The sequence below is a fragment of the Choristoneura fumiferana genome, chromosome 3, assembly GCF_025370935.1.
Source record: "Choristoneura fumiferana chromosome 3, NRCan_CFum_1, whole genome shotgun sequence".
NCBI classification, from domain to species: Eukaryota; Metazoa; Arthropoda; class Insecta; order Lepidoptera; family Tortricidae; genus Choristoneura; species Choristoneura fumiferana.
In genome coordinates this window covers 1873089-1881210 of record NC_133474.1, presented here as the reverse complement: position 1 = coordinate 1881210, position 8122 = coordinate 1873089, and positions in this window count along the sequence as shown.

The following is an 8122-nucleotide window of genomic DNA, read 5'->3' as shown; positions in this document are numbered from 1 at the left end:
TGGGAAAATGAAACAGTTTAACTTTAAATCTTCTGGATTAATGATTAATGATTTGATTTGTTGGTTGTTGTTGGTTGGTTGGTTGATTTGGTGGTATTTTAATAATCTTTGAAAGTAAAATGCAAACTAAATAATCAATTCATCGATAAATTTTTTGCAATTAAAAAAACCGGCCAAGAGCGTGTCGGACACGAACAAAAAGGGGTTCCAGCCATTACGAAAAAAAATCAAGTAATATTATGTGCGTTATAACACAATTAAAACACTTACTACAGTCTTAAAATCTATTACCAGAAAAAGAGCGTATCTTCACGGCACTTACGTTCTTTTGTTGAGAAGCGCAGTTTTTCGGCAATAACTCAAAAACGGTAAATCCGATCATGTTGAAACCAATTTCCGTTGAAAGTATTTATTAGGCGTTACCTTTCCATATTTTTTGGACAAACGGTTTACAAGATAGAGGGCTCAATTTTTGCTACTTCTGCAATTTTTGCGGCGCATTCTTCTTGGCAATGATGGTCTTTCTGATAGCGCTAGTGTTTAAAAATGTGACATGTAAAGGGCCTTTTGTGGCCTAGTTACAGAATAATGGATTTGTATTTTTGACTTTGTCTTTGGTATTTTTTTTAATAATTAAAAAGAAAAATACGAAAGCTATGTAGCATCCGATTAAGATGTAGACTCTAAAGACCTCCAAGTCACAATTTCAGTGCTGTACCATTACCATTACCTACCGATAAAAAAAGCGTATAATTTGCAAAAAACTATTTTGATATGCATTTTCCTAGAGATGGGACCAAGCTTGATTGTTCGCCCCCCCGCGGGATAGCGCAAAAGCTATTGTCTCGCTAATTTTACTATGAACCCTTAGGGTCTCCCCGCATCTATTTACGCAGAATCGGCAAAATCCGTTAGAAAAAAACCTTTATCTATTTTATGAGTTAAATTCGGGTTTTGTTCCGCGTACCTTGATTTTAGAGAAGCTCGATATTTCGGCACAGTAGCATGCGCCATGATCATGAGACGATTGGCTTGCAACTGTATCGAAATTTCAAGCTTCTCTACAATCATAAAATTAGAAAGGATCACGATAGTCTAAAACAACCGGTGAAATTACTGGCACTTTAGGTATCCCATCAGGCCTCTAGGTTGGCAACGCATCTGCAATCCCCCTGGTGTTGCAGTTGTCTATGGGCGGTGGTGATCTCTTACCATCAGGAGACCCACTTGCTCGTTTGCCATCCAGTCGAATTAAAAAGAACCGGCCAAGAGCGTGTCGGACACGCCCAAAATAGGGTTCCGTAGCCATTACGAAAAAAATAATTAATATTTTACTAAGGATTTTGTATTTTATACGGAATCTTCCAAGTTTAGGTAAGTATATTTTATCCCTTAGGCTGCTATTTAGGTACTCTTAAACTACTAATCATTCTCAAGCAAATTTAGCCCTTATAGTCTTCCTTGAAAGTTTGGTATACTTACTACCATTCTGAATTTTTTCTAATTTTTCCACCCACCGGTTTAGATTTTAGAGGGGGGGGACGCTCGATTTTAATGAAAATTGGCACTTTAAAGTTGAATATTTCGCAAACAAATCACTGAACCGAAAAATCGTTTTAGCAACCCCCTAATGATTTTAAAAGACCTATCCAACAATACCCTACACTACAAGGTTGGATGAGAAAAAAAACACCCTTATTGTGTCATTTTGTCGGCATAGTTTACATACATATTTGTGCAAAATTACAGCTTTCTAGCATTGATAGCCCCTGAGCAAAGCCGCGGATGGACAGACAGACTGACATGGCGAAACTATAAGGCGTCTTCGACCTTTTGGTTTTACGGCACACTTTTCGTTCATCAAAGTTTCACGGCACACCGTAAAAATAGCCAAGGGAAAGAAAGAAAGTAAGAAAGAAAGAAAGAAAGAAAAGTTTATTTTGGCTCCAAAAAGTACCACCTAAAACTAAGACTAGAACTAGCTCTAAAACTATGTTACTAGGTGACACGGCAGGATACCAAAAAGGGTCTCCACTCAGCATGTGTTGCCGCACATTATGTTCAGTAACGCTGGTTTTCTGTGGAAGGGCAAGTCGGACTGGCGCGTAGAGTACCTTAAGGGTTCCGTACAGAATACCCATAATATGTATAACATAACGGACAGCGGAGGCTTATTAATAGGGTCTCGTTGACACCTTTTGTACGAATCGCGTACACTTCGCGGCGATCGCGGCACACTAAAAACCTCTGGTCTAAAACATTGACCCTTACATGTCCACGCAGCAAGAGCTAATAAGTCATCTATCGGCTCGGATCAGCTCGGCCGACGCCTGCCAACACGTCGACGTCTTTTTCGCTTGTCTTGCGTATCCATAAAGGTTTGACCTATGGCCTCTCAAGCAGAGGGTCGTGGGTTCAAACCCCGGCTCGCACCTCTGAGTTTTTCGACGCTTTACGGTGAAGGAAAACATCTTGAGGTAACCTGTATAAACCGCGAAGCAATTCAATCGTGTGTGTGAAGTTCCCAATCCGCACTAGGCCCGCCTGAGAGGAGGCTTGTGCCCTGCAGTGGGACGTATATAGGATGGGATGAAAGCTTTTTTCTACCTGCTAGTGCCAATTACGCGTCTAGATGTGGGGAGACCCTAAAACAAACAAACCTACCTCTTTAACTGGTACATAAGTATAGATAAACGTATTAATAGGACTTCCTGTGAATTTAGGTTTTTGGAGCGGATTTCAAGATAAGGCGTGTGACGTATGCCTGTCTTTCTATGTTCCTACTTTGTTCAACTCTATCGCCATGTGGTTGAGTTGAATATTGCTTGTAGAGTTTAAACGTCGGGGACGAACTACGATGATCTCATTAGTTACTTATTATTATGTTAATAGTCACGTGGGTAAGAACCTATTTTAAAGCTTGTAACGCACTGATAGCGGTGGCGGAGCGGCGCGGCGCTACCAGTACCCCCAGTGTAAGTTTTCGGTTACAAAATACATCTAAACTCAAACTCAAACTCACAACATTTATTGACAAGAAAAACACACTACATCACAACAAAAACACAGTAAAAACATAAATAGGAGAAGAGAGGAAAATAAGAGATATTGTGCTGTAGTGTGATGCCAAAAGGACTCAGCTCAGCATGTGCCGTAGCCCTGTAACCAGAGCTGCAGCGCTGGTTTTCAGCTGAACCCCGGTGAGTGTGCACCCATCTCGATCGCGTTCGCGCTAAAATCTCAATGTGTATGGAAACACGAACTTCGCAAACGTTCCGCTAGAGGCGCTGTTCGTGTTTCTATATAAATTGTGAATTTAACGCGAACGCGATCGAGACGTATTTTGTAACCGAAAACTTACACTAAGGGCACAGTTGTAATATTCGAGCTAACATGAAAGAGTCCGCGTAGAATACCGCGCGGGAAAAAACCATGGCGCAGAATTTATATGCGGATAAGTCAAGGAGTCATTGGTCTATTGCAGGCCTTTTAAGAAAGTATAAGCCCTTTTCTTGGAGCTCCGATGTCGTAGTTGTCCGGACACTGACGACGGAATTTGATTTCGCAATATCACTTTTCAATTGAGGCTGCGACCACACCGCTGCTTAAATAATAGTGACGTTACGGAATCGCAGTGACACATCGTATGCGCACCGCTTTTATTGCTTGCTCTCCACACCCATATAAAATATGCCCAGAACTATTTTTAGTCTCCAATATCTTTCATTTGCTAGACCTCACAGACAAGCGTTTTCGTTGACAAATTCGCGGGTTTTTTTCACGGTTCAAAAATGACCCACTGGGCATATATGGGTTAAAATACGCAAACGGTGCGGAATCGCACTGACGTGCCGTAAATGTCAGGACTCCGCATGCTCTCTACCAAAGGTCGTGACGAAGTGGTGTGGCCGCTCCTTTATACAGTTATTTATAGTTTAAAAAATAAGTTAAATCACATCAGTAAAATAAAATTAAAAAAAATGCATTTTTATCTGAATACAATGAATGAACGAAAAATATTATAATTATTGTGTTATGTTGTATATTAATAAAGCCATTTTTAGACAAGGAATGTTTTAAAGAATTATATTTATAGCTGTTGTTAATTCAAACTAATCCAATCTTCTGCGGTACTATTTGTCAATTTCCACTTATCTCAGCTTTATTTTAAGATACAATGTATGCAAACAGACAGGCAGCTTCCCGTTGCCAGCCCCAATAAGTAAGATAGACATCGATATAACCATGAACAGCAAATAGGAGTGTTTACTTAGCAGATTAATGCCTTCGCTGGCGTCTGTGGTAACCTACTGATTATAACTAGTTAGTATCAGTCACTTTTGCACTTAACTTGGATATGGACAGATGTTCTGCGCCCGCATGCGCTAAGCCTATGTTGACGACTTTATTTGTAAGATTTCTTACTCAGAATGTTGGCAGCGGGAAGCGTTTTAATCTGGCAATAAATAACCGGGCAAGTGAGTGTCTGGACTACCGCGTAGGGCTCCGTATTAATATGCCGCAAGATAATTATTCAATACGGTATTTGACTATTTTGTATATGCTTTATAAATTAAAACTACACAATGCCTGTTATCGAATAGAGAAACAATTTTTAAGCCACCTTTACAAATAACAAAGTTATAAAAGTTTGAAATTCAAGATTAGACAGAGAAAGACATACTAGCCAGTGCCGTCATACTTGCTGCGTAGAGAAAAGTGTTTGAGAAAGAGACAAGTATATAGATTTTTCAAAAAATCACTATAAATCCAATTTTCAACCGATTTAAATTTTCTCTTCGCTAAACACTATCTGTATATCTACATTTTCATAATAATATTAAGATATGGCAAAATCAGGAGTTGTCAAATACCGTATTATTAGTTTTGGTCCAAACAACCATTACATTTAACACAACCATTTATCATATTCAAAATTCAAAATTCAAAATTCAAATGATTTATTCAGTAAATAGGCCGCAATGTAAACTTTTAACGTCATTTTTTTAAACTACCAGCGCTTTCGGAAAGAGCTTCTTGCCAAGAAGCAACCTTAAATCTTATACTGGAGCTCCGCCCCAACCCGCTCGCCAAGAATGGCGACTATTAGGCTATTAGGCGACTAACGTACGTACATTGTTTTTAGTTCCATGTCCATGACAAAATCTCAATATATTTTTATTTTTATTATCTTCACTATACCTTCAGCCAGCCCAAGTACTGATGGATGCGTGGGCGCATGATTGAGACCTCGACCAGCCTATAGTTACCGCGTATCGGTCATCCCGGTGACAGGTTTAGAGCGATTATCGATTATGATCATAAGAGAATTGATGTTATAATTCTTTGAAGATATTTCTCAATGTAGAACTAGTTTCACATGGTTATAGCTTTTGAGGATTATGTAAAGTTTAAAGTTATCTTGCTTTATGTAACTATGTGACAATAAAGTGCTAAGTATGGGGGAGGCCTATGTCCAACAGTGGACGTCCGACAGCTGATACGATGATGATGAAAAAAGTGCCCTAACATTAAAAAACCGCACTTCAAAGTGAAGAAAGAAAAAATATATTTGTCAAAATTTGGCAATACAAGAAAAATAAATTACAATTTAAAACGACAAGACGACCTTACTTAATCTTACACACACGCACACATAAACATCACGCATGTATTCCCAAATGGGGTAGACAGAGCACACGAAACGTTACCGCTTCGGAGCCGCTTTTTTTTTAAATCTTATATAGTGAAAAGCAAGAAAGAAGAATCATTGTGCCGGAAGAAGCAAAAAGAGCTATACCCCGTGTACTGCTGCGGCTTGCTATGCCCTTGTTACCACTTGATGCAACCACCGCTCTTAATTCCGGTTGCATTATGCAAGCCGTGAATTATCGGATCGATCCCGTTGGGCCGCACCGGTTCCCGGACAAGTCTCCGGTCCCGTTCCGACATGTCCAAGTTAAAACAGTTGTGAAGGCAATGATAGTGTTTATAATCAACCAACTGACAACGCAATTCAATTAGTTTCAAATTGAAATGAGTAAATTGTGTAACTCAAATAACATATTAATAATATTTATCGCTAGCTAAAGCAGACATTGCTCGATCTGCATTAATAACATCCGCTCGTAATTTCTCACATTCTACCGCTATTAGAAGCCTCAAAATATCGGGAGCTCCTTCGTGATCGCATTCAGCAAAATATAAATAATTATTGTCACTAAACACTTGTTAATAAAATATTATGATCTTATTTAGCAAAATTGAAATCGAGTTAGAATAAAAATTAACTGAGACTACGTAACTTACGTACTCGCACGTATAAAAGTACTATCAAATCAACTGAATCATTAACCTATTGTAACCTATAGTAATATCGAATTGAATGACACGGGAATTTATAATGAAACTTGCTGTTAGAACTGTGATTCGAACGTTCTTCTGTGGGTCAGGAAACAAACGCTTCGATAGTAGGTACTTCCCAGGTGATTAATTTAACAATCGGCGTTACTTCTCGACGCTGAACCAAATGTGGTAGCTCAACAAAAATATTTAGAAGCCATGACTTTGACGGATCTCAGCCACCTCTTGATTGATGGTGGTTAGATTAAATCTGGTAGAGACGCGTCAAAATAATTAATAGGCCATTTTGATCGCTATTAACTTGACTAGAATTAATCTCAATGCTGATGGGTCAAGATTCGAAAATAACTCCATTTGTTACGAGTTGAATATGACTACTACAGCAGTTTAAGGTTCTGCTGATACCAATGAGAGAAAAGAAAGAAAGAATGAAAACCATTAATTCCTGACGGATCATCGAGAAGAACATACGTAACTTGTTCCGGATCACAATCAAATAAAAGTTTACGCAAACAAAAATTGTCATTTGATTGTTATTGCGAGTGCCAGAAATGTTATGTTATAGACCCTCTGGTCCGAAATCAGTACAAAGCTGGTGAATACAATTGCTTTTGACAGCAAAACAATTTGAAGACAAAAATGGTCTGCCTAAAAATTGTGGAAAAGCTATGCAGATTGAGAATGGAGAAGGTACGGTTTAGGGAGTAGACTGCCTTGTCCGTGGACCAAAGTTCGAAGCAAGAAAATTGTATAGAAGTACCTACCCATATATGCCCAGTGGGTCGTTTTTGAACCATGCAAAAAACCCGCGAATTTGTAAACGAAAACGCTTATCTGTGACGTCTAGCGAATGAAAGATATTGGAGACTAAAAATAGCTCTGGGCATATATAGGTTAAATAATGTAGTAAACAAACTTCAATAACGCGATGAAAAATATAAACATCATCACCTGGCTACTCATTTGTTTTCATTATTTGGTAGCGGTAGAGTCGCTACAAACACTTGTCTTTCTGATTTTGATTCTTTGCTGTTTTTTTTTTCATAAATCTAATTCTATTCTAAAACCATCCAGCACTAAATCGTGCCAGCCAGTTCCCCAGGGTGCTCCCAAAGTCTACCGCTATTTTCGTGGCATAGCCAATAAATCAAGTGCTGTTCAGCTTCGTACCACTGGGGATCACCGCTGTAATGCGGCAGTCGGATGCTATTCATACGTCAGTTTCTTTTTTATTGGTAGGTATGTGGTGGTGGCAAGTAATGTTGGTTCGGATTAATTAAAAAAACCGAGAAATGCAAACAGTCACCTGCATTAATAATCAGCCACATCGGAGCGCGCAAAAATATATTATCGGCCCTAGAAATAGTATGCTGCCAGATATATGGTACTACATGTATAGTATTTGTTTCTTAGACAGGCTTTGTAAATACTGTAATATTGTTGTGATGTTTTTCAAAATAAATCATTCATTCATTCATTCATAATAGTCGTTATAAGGAACGAGTAGAAAAATTACGAAAAAACTACGTTTCTTAATTCATCATTAAATTTTAGCCTTTCATTATTTGTTGTTTTTGACTTAGTTAAAGCTAAACTGCAATTTTGTGTCCGCAAAAGCACACCTAGCATCAATAAAGCATCAATCCTCCTAATAGCGATGCATTTGTTTCAAATGGCCACGTTTTGACAAGGAACGGAACAAGATTGAATGATATCCAGCCGCAACACGACTGCGACTCATTCATCATCAGAGAAAGTC